Raw genomic sequence first — 18008 nt, forward strand, 5'->3', positions numbered from 1 at the left:
TTCAAAATCAAAAAAAAGAAAAAGTATTTATTTTAAAAGTAAAAAAAATGGAAAATCCATAATTCAAAAAGTGTGTTGTTTCTTTTGTAGTACCCCTTTTATAAATTCAGACTAATGGTCCAAATATTGCAAAAAAAAAATATTTTTTCTTTAGCCTTTATCTTTTTTCAAAATAATAATACTTATTCTTGATTTCTAGGTTTTCTCTATTCATGATATGCTCGAACTACGCCGGTTTGATTCACACCGGATGTGAGATACGTAGGCAACCCTCGTCGGGTTCAACCCCATTTTTCTAAATAGCCAAAAATCAGTAAATAAATAAATAAAAGATGTGTCAAATTTTTAAAAGAGTCGTAAATAAGTCAGGTGACGTTGTTTTATCATAAATAGCCGAATGTTCCCGAAAGGGACGCCGGAAGGTTGACTTTGCATAAATAGCCACCTTTGGGTCTTGTTTAGCATTTTTGTCCAGTTGACCCGCACATAAACTCTTCATCCCCGAAGTGTTTAAAGGCCGTGTTCAAAACTTGATCCCCTCTGTTTAAAATATTTTGAGTCAAGTCGTTTTGTTAAAATCACCTTAATAAATGTGCAGGATGAGCACGATGCAAAATGAACATTTTTCAATAATGACCAAAATCCCTGTCAAGTTACGGCTATGGTGGAATGATCTAGGTGTGGAAGGACAAAATGAGGTTAAGAAATATCTGAAAGGTCTTGTGGGTCTGTTGGAAGTCCAGCCCCGGGGAGATATCATAAGAGCTTTGATTACCTATTGGGACCCGGCGCACAATGTTTTCCATTTCTCTGATTTTGAACTCACCCCGACCTTGGAAGAAATGGCCGGATACATCGGGAATACTGAGCTTCCCTTGAGGGAAAAATACTTGGTCGCCCCAAGAGTCGTCACGGTACATCGGTTCCTGGATTCATTAAAAATACCTAGAACAGTCCACAACCCGGATCTAGCAGCCGGATTCTGTACTCCATGCTTCATATATGATAGGTACGGTCACGAGGGGGGATTCAATAATCCAATCAACAAACTGTGCAGCAAAGGAGTTCGTCAGAAGTGGGACAAGCACAGACGGGTAGCGTTCATGATAATGTTCCTGGGTCTTCTGGTATTTCCGAGGAAAGATGGAAACATTGATTTGAAGATATCTGGGGTCGTCAGCACTTTACTCACGCAAAGTGACAGTACTCTCGCGCCTATGGTGGTATCCGACATCTGTCGAGCTCTCACAGCTTGTAAAGCTGGGGGAAGTTTCTTCGAAGGTTGTAATTTGCTCTTACAGATATGGATGACCGAGCACCTCTGCCATCATTCCGAGATTTTGGGCCATGGTTCCCCGGAAAAGACCCGCATAGAAGAATCTTACACGAGAACCAAAGAGGTCATTTGGCCCAAAGGAGTTCTGGCATGGACCTCGTTCTTGCAAACTCTTACTGCTAGCCAAATACAATGGACGTTGGAATGGTTGCCTGTTGATGAGATCTTATATATGTCTGCAGCTAAAACTCATTTCTTACTGATGGGGCTTAAGAGCATTCAACCTTACGCACCCTGCCGAGTTTTAAGACAGTTCGGCAGATGCCAGACAGTACCTCATGAGGAAGACCTAAGCACTCAAGCAGTTGAGATAAGTCCTAACGGACAGTTCCCAGAAGCAAAGATTCGCCAAATCTGGAATGAGGGTCAATGTTTGAAATCAGATACTTGCGTGCGGGATCGAGCCAAGGGAGAAACGGCGCCAGGTTACCTTGCATGGTATAGAAGGGAACTCAAGCATGAAAGGCTAGCTAAGAGACCCCACATCCGGGATTTCACCGAGTCATCGCACAAGCATTGGGATTGGTTAGCAAAGGAAAGAGGTTATTGTGCCGAAATCAGCAGATTAAAGCAACAAGTAGAAGGCATGAAATACGAGCACAACGTGCAAATTGCTACCGATCTGGGAGAGCGGAACAGGTTAACTCAAGAAAATGAAATGCTCAGAGCCCAGATCAAACAGATAAGGTTGGATGCAGATAAACAACCAAGGCGTCGATCGGACGAGCAGCTGATAAAAGGGCTAAAAGGTGAAATCAGGGAATGGCGAGATGGCTTGGAGAAATCTGAAAACATCATAGCAGAGTTCAAGGCACAGTGGGAAACAAGAGTAGATAAGCATCGCCGATGTTTGAACCAATTGAAACGTGACCACGAGAAGGTTGTTTCCAAAATAAAGAGGGAGATGGTTACACTTGAGTTTAAAGCAGTTAAACAGGCCAGGGATTTCCAAATGGAGAGTAGATACTGTTACGACTTGTTGGCCCAAATGAAGGAAGAAGTGCGACAGTTGAGGGATCAGCACATACAGGACTCACAGGTATTCAAGATGTGCAGTGATCAGATAAGGCACCTACTCATAGAGAAGAAGCAAACCAGAGATAGGATCAAGGCCATTGCCCATGCCATCACCAGACGATGTCTACGATGTGAGAATATGTCCAGCGCTACCGTCCTCTCGGCAGTAATGGGTTATGTCAAGCAGACTATGCACGAGCTGGAGCAACTTGATAGGGATCTCACGCCTAGGACCGCGGCGAGGCCGAACGATGCCCCGCGGAAACCAATCTTTAAAACCATAATGCATTCATAGGTCAAATCTGTATTTTAGCATCTTCTGCCTGTTTTTTTTTCATCAAGGAGATTTTCAGTCTATTTTGAGTCTAGGTTCATTTTCCAAGTTTGCTTTTTTTTCTTTTGCAGAATGTAGCTTGTAATAGAACATTTCAACAATGAAGAGGTTGTTTCTTTTACGTCCATTTGTGTTTTTCGAACTACGTAATGATCTGATTCACGTAGGCATCGTGATACGTAGGCAATCCTCATCGGATCCGGTCGCATTTCTTTTACTAAAAAAAAAATAAAAATATATATATATATATATATATAATAAATAAAATAAAAGGAAAACAAAAGAGAAAAGAAAAGAAAAGAAAAAAAAAGGGGGAAAAACTAATAAGAGAAAAAATGCCGGAATGACGCATGCTCTCGTAGCGAACATATAGTAATCCACTTAACTGTATAGGTGCATCATGCCCAACGTGAGATTAACTATCTATTATTTGCTGCAGAATTAACCGTGCGTTTGTCATTGAGCATTTTTTCCAGGGTTTTTGAAAAGACGGTTGGTTTGGTGAAAGTCTGGCCTCGCACTCATACTTCACGAGGTCAAGGAGAGGTGTTCAACTACCTATTGTTAGGACCAGAAGCAGTACTCACACTTACTTCACCAGGTCAAAAGGAAGTGTGGAAATGTCTTCGGAAATTCCATTGCAAACAGTCCCCGTCTCTGAGGAGAGCTCAATCTCAGCCGTCCTCACACCTGAATCCGCAACTGCGGAGGAAAATAGGATCCTACGGCTCCGCATGTTGGAAATGCTGGATGACTGGAACAATGGGAAAGAGCCGCCAAGTGTCGTCCCCGGATTCCCTGAACTATTCTCCAGGTCAAGTAGGACTTCTAATGTTCCCATAAATTACCCTGCCACCCCATTTGGGTACCCAGCCACCTCCGCCTTCTCTGCAGGATCACCTTCTGAGCCTCATCCCCGAATGTCGGCCAATGATGCAAGCATGAACATCTTTACTGCATCGCCTTGCCCAGCTACGGCACAGCCTGTCACATACAAGCCAAGCCTTGACTCATCCTCTTTTACATTCCAAGCATCGTCGTTCTCAATGGAACCAACTAGGTTCGCTACCAGTACTAATCCTCTACCGCCTCAGTGCGAGCTTGTACCAGGACAGGATCAGAACCCCAGAATTGTAGAACAAAATGAGATGGCCAAAAGGATGAGAAGCCTTGAGCAAAGTCTGAAGAATATGCAAGGATTGAGCGGGCAAAAGAGCGTCTCTTACGCCGACCTATGCATGTTTCCTCACGTACACCTGCCAACGGGTTTCAAGACCCCCAAGTTTGAGAAGTACGATGGGCACGGTGACCCCATTGCACATCTTAAGAAATACTGCAACCAATTGCGGGGAGCCGGCGGAAAAGAAGAACTGCTAATGGCATACTTTGGTGAAAGTTTAATAGGGATAGCTTCGGAATGGTATATGGATCAGGAAATGTCCCGATGGCATATATGGGATGATCTCGCCAGAGATTTTGTAAAACAATTCCAGTATAACATAGACATTGCGCCAGACCGAAACTCTCTTTCAAATTTGAAGAAGAAGCCTTCGGAAAGCTTTAGAGAGTATGCTATTAAGTGGCGTGAACAGGCATCGAGAGTGAAGCCTCCCATGGATGAAGTGGAAATGGTCACTACCTTTCTCCAGGCCCAAGAGTCTGACTATTTCCAGAACATGATGTCGGCCATGGGTAAGCCATTCGCGGAAGCGATCAAGATTGGAGAGATGGTGGAAAATGGTTTGAAAACGGGAAGGATTTTGAGTCAAGCAGTCATAAGGGCAACCTCCCAGGCCGTCCAAAGCGGGTCTGGAGGAACGACAAGGGGAAAGAAGAAGGAAGAAACGGCTATGGCAGCCTCTGAAGCAAGGGAGTATCGTCATCCCAAGTCCCATTTTCCGGAAAGGGCCCCACAACACTACTACCCCCACTCAAATGTGGCATATGCTCATCAACCTTATATGGTCATGAATGCCCAACCTTATAACCATCCACCACAACAAGCCAACCGAGGCCCAGCTCCACCTCCCAGAAATCAGCCTCACTACCGCAACCACTATAACCCACAACCCCCGCAGAATAACTATCGCCCCCAAGAGCCACCTCGACGGCGGACTTTCACGCCCATCGGTGAGCCATACTCAACTTTGTTCCCAAAGTTGGTCCAGTTGGGTTTCTTGCAACCCATCCCTCAAACAAGGTAAAACCCGACATCTCCTTCTTACAAAGCCGGAGTCAGATGCGCCTATCATTCAGGGGCCGAGGGACATGATACAAACGACTGCTGGTCATTGAAAAGAGTGGTCGAAAATTTGATAGAGCAGGGGAAAATAGTGCTAAGGGACGAGGAGATCCCGAATGTAACAAACAATCCATTGCCCGCTCACAATAATAGGCCGTTGATCGGCATGATTTGTGAAGACAAAGAGTTCGACCCTGCTTTGAAAGCCATAATTGCCATTGTCGACACGGGGAAGAGCCTGAAATAGACCAAAAATCAGAAAAAGGGGAGGAGGCCAAGGTCGCAGAGAGCAAGTCTGAAAAGAAGGTGGAAAAGAAAGTGGTACCAGCAAAGGGCGGAGTTCTTTACGTACCGCGAGGTCAAGCTGAGAAGACGCAGAGATCCGGGATCAAAAAGACAAAACCTATGTACGTGCCAAAAGGGGCCTATGTGGTCCGGGGGACGATTCAACCACCTCGGCTGAATGAGCCAGTGGTTATCGGACGCGTGCCACAAAAGCCAATGACCAACCCGTCCACAGTGCCGTGGAATTATCAAAAGACTTTGGTAATGTACAAAGGTAAGGAGGTCATGGAAGAACTTCCAGAAAATACTTTCGTTAGAGGGTACTCAAATACCCAAGAACTGAACAACGCCACGCAAAGGCGTTTCCCTCCAAAGAAGCCTGTGAGTGTTGAAGAAGCGGAAGTGTTCTTCCAACAAATGAAGATGCCGGATTACGAAGTGATAGATCAGCTGCGCAAGCACCCTGAGCAAGTATCCATGCTGTCGTTATTAATGAGGTCAACCGAGCATCAAAAGATCCTGCTGAAAACCCTGAATGAAGCATATGTACCGGTCGAAACCTCGGTGGAGCAACTAGAGCGGATGACAGAAAGATTCTTCGCCGTCAACCAAATCTCTTTCAACAAGAACGATTTACCCCCGGAAGGAGCAGCACACAACAAGGCCTTGCACTTAACAGTGAAATGCGAGGACTACTATGTCAAGCGGGTAATGCTGGATGGGGGATCAGGTGTTGACATTTGCCCGCTCTCCACGCTACAAAGAATGGAAATTGGAGCAGGAAGAATCCGACCCAACAACGTCTGCGTGAGAGCTTTCGACGGCGTCAAGAGAGATACCATGGGAGAAATAGACCTGTTGTTGGTCATAGGACCAGTCGAATTTCGAGTAACCTTCCAGGTGATCGACATGGACACATCCTACAATTTCCTCCTCGGCAGACCTTGGATCCATGCGGCAGGAGCCGTGCCTTCCACTCTTCACCAGATGGTGAAATTCGAGTATGAAGACCAAGAAATCGTGGTCCATGGGGAAGATGAACATGCCATTTACCGGGACCCATCCATCCCGTATCTTGAACCGAGAGAAGGGAGCAAACATACGGTCTATCAAGCTTTCGAGGTGGTACTGGCAGAACAACACGAAGAGGGAGTACCTTGCCCCCAGCCTTTCTTGTCTAACGCTTCGGTCATGGTGGCCAAAGAGATGATCAGGCACGGATTTAGGCCAGGGAAGGGACTTGGACGAACCCTTCAGGGAATAACAGAACCCGTTACTTTGCCATTCATCAAGAAACCTTTTGGACTAGGTTCCAAACCTACTCCAGCAGACGAAAAGTGGGCAAATAAAAGGAGAAATGAGGGCTGGAAGTTGCCTCAACCACTGCCAGATTTATATGCGACTTTCGTCAGGCCAAGGTACGTTGAAGAAAAAGATGATGAGGTCTTCACAGCTGAGGAAATCGAGGAAATATGTGGGGCGATGAGAGAAATGCTCTACGAGGTCCACATGGTTCAACCAGGTGAAGGCACAAGCACTGCTGAGATGCTGTACATGGGACCGAACGCCCAACTTCAAAACTGGGAGGCCACGCCATTCCCGACTAGATGGAAGTCCGGTTAGATCTGCCCTGCCACCTTTCCTGTATCACAAGTCATCTCCGGGACATAACTTGAACGTTTTCTTCTTTTCAATTGTTGTTTTGAATTCCCAGTTGTAAACATTGTTGTCTTCCAACTTTCCAAAGAAAATATACAAAAAAAAATCATCATTGCTTTCCTATTCTTTCTTTTGCTTTGATTTTTTATTAGTTTTCCTTTTATCTTCCTTTTCAGTCCTAATAATGCGGCTTTGAATATGACATGCTTGCGGACTTCACGCCCAGACCACAATGAGCTATTTAATTGCGAATTAATGAACCCAGAACCAGAATATGATGCGGAAGAGGCTTTTAGAGAGATAAACCGAGAGTTGGAATATTTTGAGAATAAACCTAAGCCAAATCTGAACGACACTGAACCGGTAAACTTAGGAACCCCGGAAGAAGTCCGGGAGACCAAGATAAGCATTCACACGGACAAGAAAATGCGAGAGGCGATAATTCAACTTCTTCTTGAATTCAAAGACGTGTTCGCTTGGTCATATGATGACATGCCGGGACTAGGTGTTGATCTAGTGGTTCACAAATTGCCGATTCATCCTGATTGTCCTCCAGTTCAACAAAAGCAACGAAAGTTCAAAACTGAGGTCAGTGACAAGATTAAAGAGGAGATCACCAAGCAGCTGAAAACGGGAGTGATCCGGGTAGTCCAATATACAACATGGCTGGCGAATGTGGTTCCAGTACCGAAAAAGGACGGGAAAACTCGGGTATGTGTAGATTACCGAGATCTGAACAGAGCAAGTCCTAAAGATAATTTCCCGCTGCCTAACATCCACATCCTCGTTGATAATTGCGCCAAACACGAGATACAGTCTTTCGTAGATTGTTACGCTGGATATCATCAGGTGCTGATGGATGAAGAGGACGCCGAGAAAACTGCTTTCACCACGCCTTGGGGCACCTACTGTTATCGGGTCATGCCATTTGGTCTAAAGAATGCTGGGGCTACTTACATGAGGGCCATGACCGCCATTTTCCATGACATGATGCATCAGGAAATAGAGGTGTACGTGGACGATGTGATAGTCAAGTCCAGGACGCAGGATAACCACATCCAAGACTTGAGGAAATTCTTCGAGAGGCTAAGGAAGTATGACTTGAAGCTAAATCCAGCCAAATGCGCTTTCGGAGTTCCGTCGGGAAAACTTTTGGGTTTCATCGTAAGCAGGAGAGGTATCGAGCTAGATCCAACTAAGATAAAATCCATCAGAGATTTGCCTCCTCCAAGAACAAAGAAAGACGTAATGAGTCTGTTGGGCAGGTTGAACTACATCAGTCGGTTTATTGCCCAGCTGACAAGCACGTGTGAACCCATATTCAAGCTATTAAGGAAAGATGCGGCGATCAAATGGACAACTGAATGTCAAGAAGCCTTTGATAAAGTCAAAGAATACCTTTCGAATCCCCCAGTCTTGGTACCTCCAGAACCAGGAAGGCCACTTTTCTTGTATCTGACAGTCTTGGAGAACTCATTCGGCTGCGTCCTCGGGCAACACGACGTAACCGGAAAGAAGGAGCAAGCAATCTACTACTTGAGCAAGAAATTCACCGGCTACGAGGCCAAATACACTCTGCTGGAAAGGACATGTTGCGCTCTCACATGGGTTGCACAAAAGCTGAGACATTATCTCCAGGCCCACACTACATTCCTCATAAGCAGGTTGGATCCCTTGAAATATATATTTCAGAAACCAATGCCTACTGGGAGACTGGCTAAATGGCAAATCTTGCTTACGGAATTCGACATAGTTTATGTCACTCGCACGGCCATGAAAGCCCAGGCATTAGCAGATCATTTGGCCGAAAACCCGGTCGATGAGGAATACCAGCCATTGGATACCTACTTTCCAGATGAAGAGGTAAACACCGTAGAAGTGACTTCGGAGGAAGCACATGTTTGGAAGATGTTCTTTGACGGAGCCGTGAACACCAAGGGTGTAGGGATTGGGGCAATTTTGATCTCGCCTTCCGGTCAGCATTATCCCGCCATAGCTAGACTACGTTTCTTTTGCACAAACAATACAGTTGAGTATGAAGCCTGCATTATGGGCATGCATATGGCAATCGATCAGGATGTCGAAGACTTACTGATTATGGGAGATTCTGACCTGATCATCCGGCAAGTTCAAGGCGAGTGGGAAACTCGGGATGTCAAACTTATCCCATACCGACAACATGTGGAGGACCTCAGCAAGCGTTTTACCTCAATAGAGTTCAGGTATATTCCGAGGTGTCACAATGAACTGGCAGATGCACTTGCTACTCTGGCTTCTATGCTACCCTACCCGGGCAACGCCCACGTCGATCCTTTGGAAATCCAAATCAAGGAAAGACACGGTTACTGCAGTGTAATCGAGGCGGGATCAAATACGCAGCCTTGGTACCATGACATCAAGAGGTTCCTGAAGACGCAAGAATACCCAGAGCATGCTACTGGAGATCAGAAGAGGACCATTAGGCGACATGCAAGTGGTTTCTTTCTAAGTGGTGAATTGTTATATAAGAGGACCCCGGACCTCAATCTCTTACGATGCGTCGATATCGAGGAGGCAAGAAAGATCATGCACGAAGTACACGCAGGTGTGTGTGGACCTCACATGAACGGGTATGTCTTGGCGAAGAAAATCCTTCGAGCAGGTTATTACTGGATGACCATGGAAAAGGATTGCTTTAGTTTCGTTCGGAAGTGTCATCAATGTCAGGTGCACGGTGATTTGATTCATGCACCTCCCACGGAACTGCATCCCATGTCCGCACCTTGGCCATTTGTCGCTTGGGGCATGGACGTCATTGGACCAATTGAACCAAAGGCTTCGAATGGACACAGGTTTATACTGGTTGCCATTGATTATTTCACAAAATGGGTAGAAGTTGTCACTCTCAAGTCGGTCACCAAGAAAGCTGTGGTGGATTTTGTACACTCAAATCTTATCTGTCGCTTCGGTATTCCTGCGACTATCATTACAGATAACGCAGCGAACTTGAACAGTCACTTGATGGGGGATGTATGCGAGCAATTCAAGATAACGCACAGAAATTCCACTCCTTATCGGCCGAAAGCCAATGGTGCTGTGGAAGCTGCAAATAAAAACATCAAGAAGATTTTGAGGAAAACAATACAAAGTTCCCGACAGTGGCATGAGCAGTTACCTTTTGCATTATTGGGGTACCGCACTACGGTACGCACATCTGTGGGAGCGACTCCTTATCTTTTGGTTTATGGGACCGAAGCTGTAATACCGGCAGAGGTGGAGATTCCTTCGCTTCGAATCATTGTCGAGGCAGAAATCGAGGACAGCGAGTGGGTTAAGACTCGTTTAGAGCAATTGACGTTGATTGATGAAAAGCGGATGGCTGCAGTTTGTCATGGACAGTTATACCAACGAAGGATGGCTCGTGCTTACAACAAGAAAGTCCGACCCCGGAATTTCGAAGTAGGTCAGTTGGTACTAAGGGGTATTCTGCCGCATCATGAAGAAGCAAAAGGAAAGTTTGCTCCAAATTGGAAAGGCCCATACATCGTAAGGAAGACATTGCCGAGAGGAGCACTATATTTAGGCGATATCGAAGGAAATGACCCCGACACAGCAGTAAATGCAGATGCAGTCAAGAGGTACTACGTCTAAATCATACTCCGGTGGTCCTGACACATTTGAAAATGGCGAAGGTTTTATTCCCCACTACTCCCCAAACACTACCCAATCCTCTCTACAAAAAAAAAGAAGAAGAAAAAAACAAAAAAAACAAAGAAAGAAAACAAAAACAAAATTTGATTGAGGCCTGAACTACGTTTGACTTGATTCCGAAAGGATACGTAGGCAGCCTCTCCCTGAGGTTCAGTCACACCAACAATAAAATCCCATCCACCCTGAAATTGAAAACCGGGGCACGTCGAGCAGTTGAGAAGTTAGTATCACTACCCTTCTTTACCAAGCACAAGCCTTCAAATCAATTGCCAAATATGGTGGGGAATCAATAAGCGTCACAAACGAAGACCATCACACTCTGAATTGAGAGAGATAAAATGAGAGAGTCTCGGCGGTGAAAACCTTCGGGCACCACGAGGCGACGGGAGTAGAGAAACCAAAATGAGAGAGCTTGTAAAAACTCGCAAAGAGTGCTATCAAGCGATGACAGGAAGAGAAATGAGAGAGGTCAGCCAGCGAAAACCCGCAAAAGGGCGCTGTTGGCCGAAGAGAATGACTCCATCCCAAGAAAGTTTCGGCAGAGTGCCACCAGTTTGGAATCACAGATCTGTTCTGGTTCAGGAAAACACAAACTTTTAGAAGGTCAAACGTCCAGTCCAAAAAGCATGTCATGTCATTTAAAGCCATCTTTATCTTCCTCAGATAAGTCTTTCTCATCCCGAAAAGGTTATGCCTTTTCTGATTTGTTTTTCCCTTTCTTCGTTTTCCTTTCGAATCCCTTTCGCATTTTAACCCCGAGTTCAGGACACACCGGAAAGGACAGGTGGCAGGTTTGTTTGCACGGAATCCCGTCTCATGAAGGAAAGCACCTCATCTCGTTGATATGATTACCCAAACATGATGAATCATGACGTTTGATGGTGTTCCGGAGTAAAGGAAAAAGAGAGAAATCTTGAAATCTTCCCCAGCAAGTCCACCTTCGGACAGATCCCCACAGAGTCTCCCCCTGTACAAAACCCCACAGAGTCTCTCTTTTTGTACAATCTCCCACAAAGTACACCAAGCATTAAAAAAAAAATCCCTGTTGGAATTTCATCAGCACATCCCCAGCGAGTTCTTTTGTAAATATTCCCCAACAAGCTTACCCCAACAAACCCTGGGAAGCCCGTTTTGAAACCAAAACCCAGCATACCCCATTGTACAGAATCCGCACAAAGAATCCGCTTTGTAAATATTTCCCCCACATAGCTTCCTCTTGTACAAGTTCCCACAGAACACCTTCAATAAAATCCCCGTTGAGAACCTTCAATCAAAACGGGACAAAAAAAAAGGGCCTTACGAGGCAAATCATCACAGAATCCGGAAATACAAGCCTGAGCAGTCTAAAGGTTTCGCCATTCAATTCGAATCAATGGCGGGACTTCGCAACAGAAGTAAAGACGCAACGAAGCAATTGGGAACGATCAAGGTCACCAAACCGACCGTCATTTTCGAACTAACAATTGTTCTTTGTCTGAGAAGTTGAAACAGGTGTTAATCCAAGACAACCGTGCAAGAAGCAGGTGTCGCCCAAAGAAGAAGGTACACGGGTACAAGAAACATTTTGGCAATAAGGAATTCACTCAAAAGGTAAGTTCCCGCAAAACTCCCTTGTATCTTCTATTAAAACAAGAAAACTCAAAAATTGATCGTGTAGTATTCTCGAGCTTTATCCCCATTGCAATCAGCATTAGGGTTTTAAACCCTAAACTGAATTTCCCTTTTTAATCAGCATTAGGGTTTTAAACCCTAAACTGAACTTTTTCCTTTCAGCCAGCATTAGAGTTTTAAACTCTAAACTGAGCTTCTTCCATGCAATCAGCATTAGGGTTTTAAACCCTAAACTGAATTTTCCTTTTAGTCAGCATTAGGGTTTTAAACCCTAAACTGAACTTTTTCCTTTCAAGCCAGCATTAGAGTTTTAAACTCTAAACTGAGCTCTTCCATGCAATCAGCATTAGGGTTTCAAACCCTAAACTGAATTCTCCTCTTAATCAGCATTAGGGTTTTAAACCCTAAACTGAACTTTTCCTTCTAGCCAACATTAGAGTTTTAAACTCTAAACTGAGCTTTTCCATGCAATCAGCATTAGGGTTTTAAACCCTAAACTGAATTCTCCTTTTAGTCAGCATTAGGGTTTTAAACCCTAAACTGAACTTTTTCCTTTTTAGCCAGCATTAGAGTTTTAAACTCTAAACTGAGCTTTCCCATGCAATCAGCATTAGGGTTTTAAACCTTAAACTGAATTCTTCCTTTGTTCGGCGTTAGGGTTTTAAACCCCAAACCGAACCTCTCCCCAGCTAGCCGGTGTTAGGGCTCCAGCCCTGAACTGAGCATGCATATCCTCTTTCATCAATTTTATGAACTTCCTGGTGAATAATTAACGAAATTTTCCTAGTGAAACTGGGGCAGAAATTTCGTTCGTTTGTTTGTTTTTTCCCGCAGGTCTAACCTCGAGCCACACGGATCGAAATGACCCACGAGATGAGTCTCAACTCAAAATCAAAGAAGAAAAAAGGTGTCCCAAGATTCGGATTAAATGGAAGGCGGATTGACTCCAGCATTTAATTAAGGTCCTGAACCCTGCCAGTCGCGCCTCACTCAGTATCCCAGAGATTAAACAGGTCACCACAACTCGCAAGCATCAAGATTCAGATCGGAGTCTGCAAGCAGAATCAGCTAAGACCCAAGATCAAGTCGTAAAAGAATCATAGATAGGAATCTTGTAACTAGTAGTTGACATACACACAAGTAGTTAGCTCAATTTCCAATTTCCATTTGGTTGTAATAAGGCAGTCAGTAACGTAGCAGTGACAACAGCAGCAGCAGTAGCAGCAAGCATTGCAATCCCATGGTAGTCCCAGCTACCAAAACCTCCCGAACTACATTGACCTGATTCCTGTTTAGCCCAGGATATGTAGGAAATCTTTGAAGCAAGATTCGGTCAGATCTTTCAAAAAATGCTTCATACGGAGTGGTCTATAGGCAAAAATCGCTCATACACGCTCACTTTATCTTTGCACGAAAACCCTTCGTGTTTCCGAACAAAGAGGGGCAGCTGTGAGCACGTGATTTTTGTTTTCGCACGACAATCGCTCCAAAAAGAAATAAAAAAAAATATAATTGGCCCTGCTGTACAATTTCGGATTTTCTGTGCGGCACCTTGTTGATTTATTTGTGACTTTGGCCCATTTTTATTTATTTACTTTATTAAAATAAAATTCAAAAATATATGTGTCCTGCATAATTCAAACCGTAATCCGGTCGTTAAATAGAAAATCATGAATAGGCATTTTCGTCCGTGATTTTATTTGGTTTGACTTTACCTGTTTTGAAATATTTTAGTGTGTGTGCAAATAATTGTATTGAGTGTGTATTTAATTTTAATTTGATTTTTTGGCTTAGTTTTGTTTTAAAATAAATAAGAAAAAGGAAATAAATAAATAAAAAAAATAATAAAAAAAAATAAAGAAAAGACCCCTTCCCTTTCCGGACTTGGGCCAATTTTAACAAAATTGGCCCAAACAAACAGCCCAAGACCCAGGCCTGCCCGGTCCAGGCCACCTGATGCCCAGGACGTCCAAACGACGTCGTTTGAGTCGTGCCTGATCTGGGCCGTTGATCTCAGAGTGATTAACGGCCAAGATCAATTCCCCATAACCCATCAATAAACCCGACCCATCTTACCCGGACCGACCCCAACCCTTTACCCTTGAAACGACACCGTTCCACTTAAGCTATCAGATCCAGACCGTAGATCTAGATTGATCTAACGGTCGAGATCAATCCACCCATTAACTATATAAGGCCATAATCCTACCCTGCCCCCCCTATCCGAACCCCAGCCTTCGTCTTCAACCTCATCCCCTTCAAACCCTAGAGCCGCCCTTGTATCCCCCACCATGAAAACCGGCGGCATGAACGCCGGTGACCTCGCCATGAACACCATAGAACCCCCTCACCACCCTGAACATAGACCTGTTAACCGTTTGGTTCGAATCACCCCCCAGGTCCTCGAATCTTCATTTGAAGATTCGAGTCAAAACTCGATCTACACCAAACAACCCCAGCTTCATACCAGACACTCCCCGGACCTTCCTCGTGACCAAACCATACTTGGTTTGGTCCGAATCTAACCAGGGAAGCACGAATATTAGATCTGAGTTTTGAAACCACAAGGTCCCTCGTCACTGGTTCAAACCGGTTCAAACCAAAGAGGTTAAGGTCTGATGGACTTTAATCAAAGTGTTTCTCATTTGAGAAACACTTCGATTAAAGCCCGTTCAGCCTTAAGAAAGTTGTCCGAGTCCGAGTTCGAGGTTTTGATTTTTCAAGATTTAAGGTGAGTTTCTTTCTCTTCTTTATTTGTTTTGGCCCATTTGATTGCGTTAAAGTCTGTTCATGCTTTGATTTTGTGTCTTTGAATTTTGTCAACTGTGCCCCGTCCATTTGCCTGAACTTCTGTTTGTTTGAATAAGTCTTTCCATTTGCTCTGATAATGTATATAAATGTTGTGCAAGTAGCGGATTTTCAAGTTTGGACTGACTAATGACTCCTCGAGTGTATTTCTGCTTAGTCAGTATAATTCGAACCATGTTTAAATGTCTGATTTTTGGCTACGATTGTGTATGTTAATGCTAATATAGTCGAGTCGACATGTGTCGTCAATTAGTTTTCAACTGTCTGAACAAAGTAAATCGATTTGCTTCTGATGAACATTTGCCTTGAGCCAATTAAGAACCAGTTTTTGCTTACTTATAGATTGTTTGAATTGATCAGTTAATGTAAAAAGGATTGTTTATGTTTAAATTCTGAATTGGAAGGCATGTGCACTCGTGCACAGCATGTGCATTGGTGCACCTCATGTGCCTTGTGCACAGCCTGTTTTTCTGCTTAAGAAGGCTTTTAAGTTTTAAACAATTTGACAGCATATGCTGTCAGACATATTCTACTGCCCATACCTTGCTTTAAGTTTAAAAAAGTATTAAACCTTTTAAAAGTAAGTCTGTCAGGGAATGTTGATGGAGGTTATATACTTAAATAACTAATTGGGATCTGAAAAGGTAAAAGACACATGGGAGGGGTACTGTGACATTTGGAAAACAGGCTGTTAAAAGAGATGGTGTTGAGGCTTATAAAAGGAGACAGAATTGGGCAGGAGAAGGAGGGCATTAGGAGATAGACATAAAAAAGGGGATAGAATCAGAGGAGAGGGAGGATCAGACCTGAAAAAGAAAATATACACACACAGTGGGGGGATTGGGAACCTTAAGAGCTGAAAAGGAAAAACAAAAACACAGATAGAGAGAGGTTAAGGGATAGAAGCTATACAACCAACAATCAGAAACTTTTTCCTCCTATCATTATTGGTTTTCAGTTGTTCAACTGGTTCAGATCAAATTCTGATCCTTATGAAATTCCAGTTGTGTCCTTTAGTCGAGTGTTTTCATTGGTTTACTACTGGTTTGGTCTGTCTGGAGTTCTGATTCTACTCCACTGGGTGTTGCTGTTATTTGGCTATCGATTTCTATTGGCCATAGTTGCATTTCTGCACTCGAGCCTGTTCTTGCTGCTGCTATTTTGCTCACTATTGTTGCTGCATTTCTGTCCTGCTGCTACTGCTATTCTGCTTCCTGCTGTTGCTGATTTCCCTATCTTCTTCCTCTTCTCTTTGGCATTTTCAGCTTGTTTCCAGGTACACATCTCAAGTCTCACATTGGTGTAGCTGAATGTAACATTGAAAAAGCATGAATAGAAAGATTTGAAGGAGTTATAATCACCCGTTTACTGACTGCATTTTCATAAATGTTGTTAAGTTTATGTAAATTGTAGTTTGTAGCTGATAGAGAATACATTATTAAGTTTGTACTTGTTGATTTGAACTGTGGTGTTCGATTCGTTTATTGGCATACAGAATGTGAATGGAACTCTTGGAATGTGAAATTATTTAATGTGATTGTTAAAAATTAAAATTCACTCCTTCAGCATGTATTGAATAAGTAAGGGCAAATGACTATTAAAATAATGTGGTTTTGAACTGCCCGGTCTTCGATTTCTTTAGGCCTTTACAGGATTAGTTTTTATCGGCAGTATTCTTCAATAAGGAATCCTATTAACCCTGTTTAAGCAAGTTAATCTAATTTTTGACCTAAAGATATTTGTTCGGATTAAGTGTCGTATTTCATCAGAATAAGCGGATTTTTCTCTGTCAAACTAAAGCAATTTTCCATTGAAAAGTAGTGTTTTCTCTACTTTGTAAATAGTTAATCAGGTATTGGTAAGGATCCGGATTAGGCAAAAGTATATAGTTAAATTAGCATGTATCTTTTCTTCTAGTTTAGAGACAAATGCATTAGAAATGTAGCCACTTTAGGACGTCCTCTCTAAAATAGAGATGAGCCTCGCCGAATAAAGATGCAAAATTGCGGGGCCCTCAATAAATAACCATGATAATTATCTAGAATTCAGGATAGGCCATTTAATAAATTTCATGGCCTTCTACAAAATAATAACGCGTTAGACTCTTTAGGCGCGGCTTAATTAAATCATATTCTTAAATTCGGGTGCACATTGATGTGACCCAAATCCGAATCTCAATGAAGTTCAAATGTGTCGACGATCACGGGTGCATTGATTGTGACGTGATTCGAGACGCATTTTCACGACGTTGCAATTCTATAAAAATAAATGATAATGATAAAAGTGGTTTAAACTTAATAAAAGCACATAAGTCACAACATGTATTTAAATCAGATATTTAGCCATTATAACAATTTAAGCGACCGTGCTAGAACCACGGGATTCGAGGGTGCCTAACACCTTCCCTCGGGTCAACAGAATTCCTTACTTAGAATTTCTGGTTCGCAGACTTCATTTGGAAAAGTCGAAAATTTCCTCGATTTGGGATTCAAGATAAACCGGTGACTTGGGACACCAAAAGCCAAACCTTTCCCAAGTGGCGACTCTGAATTAAATAAATAATCTCATTTCGAATATTGTCACTTAAATTGGAAAAACTCCACCCGCGTATCTAACCCTTCGGGGCGGGGCGCGCAAAAAGGAGGTGTGACAAAAATTATATACCATTATTATTTTTCTTATTGTAGCACCTCGAATTCTTTTGTATTACGAATTTCAAGCTCATTTAGAGTCTAATGGATATTTAAAATTTCGTTTTGCAATCCAAATATTGCTCAATGATAAAATTATACTATGAAAGAGTAGAAAATATTTGTACAATAATTTAAAGGTGTATGAGTGCATATAAGTATGTAAAAATACTTAAAGATATCAACATTAAAAGGTTGGAAAAAATTGAAGGAATTTATGATGCATCCGAGTTTATTCATGCTGTAGCGGCTGAATTTTATGAAGGAAAAAAGGCCATTTGGACAGAATACTTGCCCAAGGCTATCGCTGTAGTGCTAGGTTTTATCACTTCAGCC

The sequence above is a fragment of the Nicotiana tabacum genome, chromosome 5 (assembly GCF_000715075.1).
Source record: "Nicotiana tabacum cultivar K326 chromosome 5, ASM71507v2, whole genome shotgun sequence".
NCBI lineage: Eukaryota > Viridiplantae > Streptophyta > Magnoliopsida > Solanales > Solanaceae > Nicotiana > Nicotiana tabacum.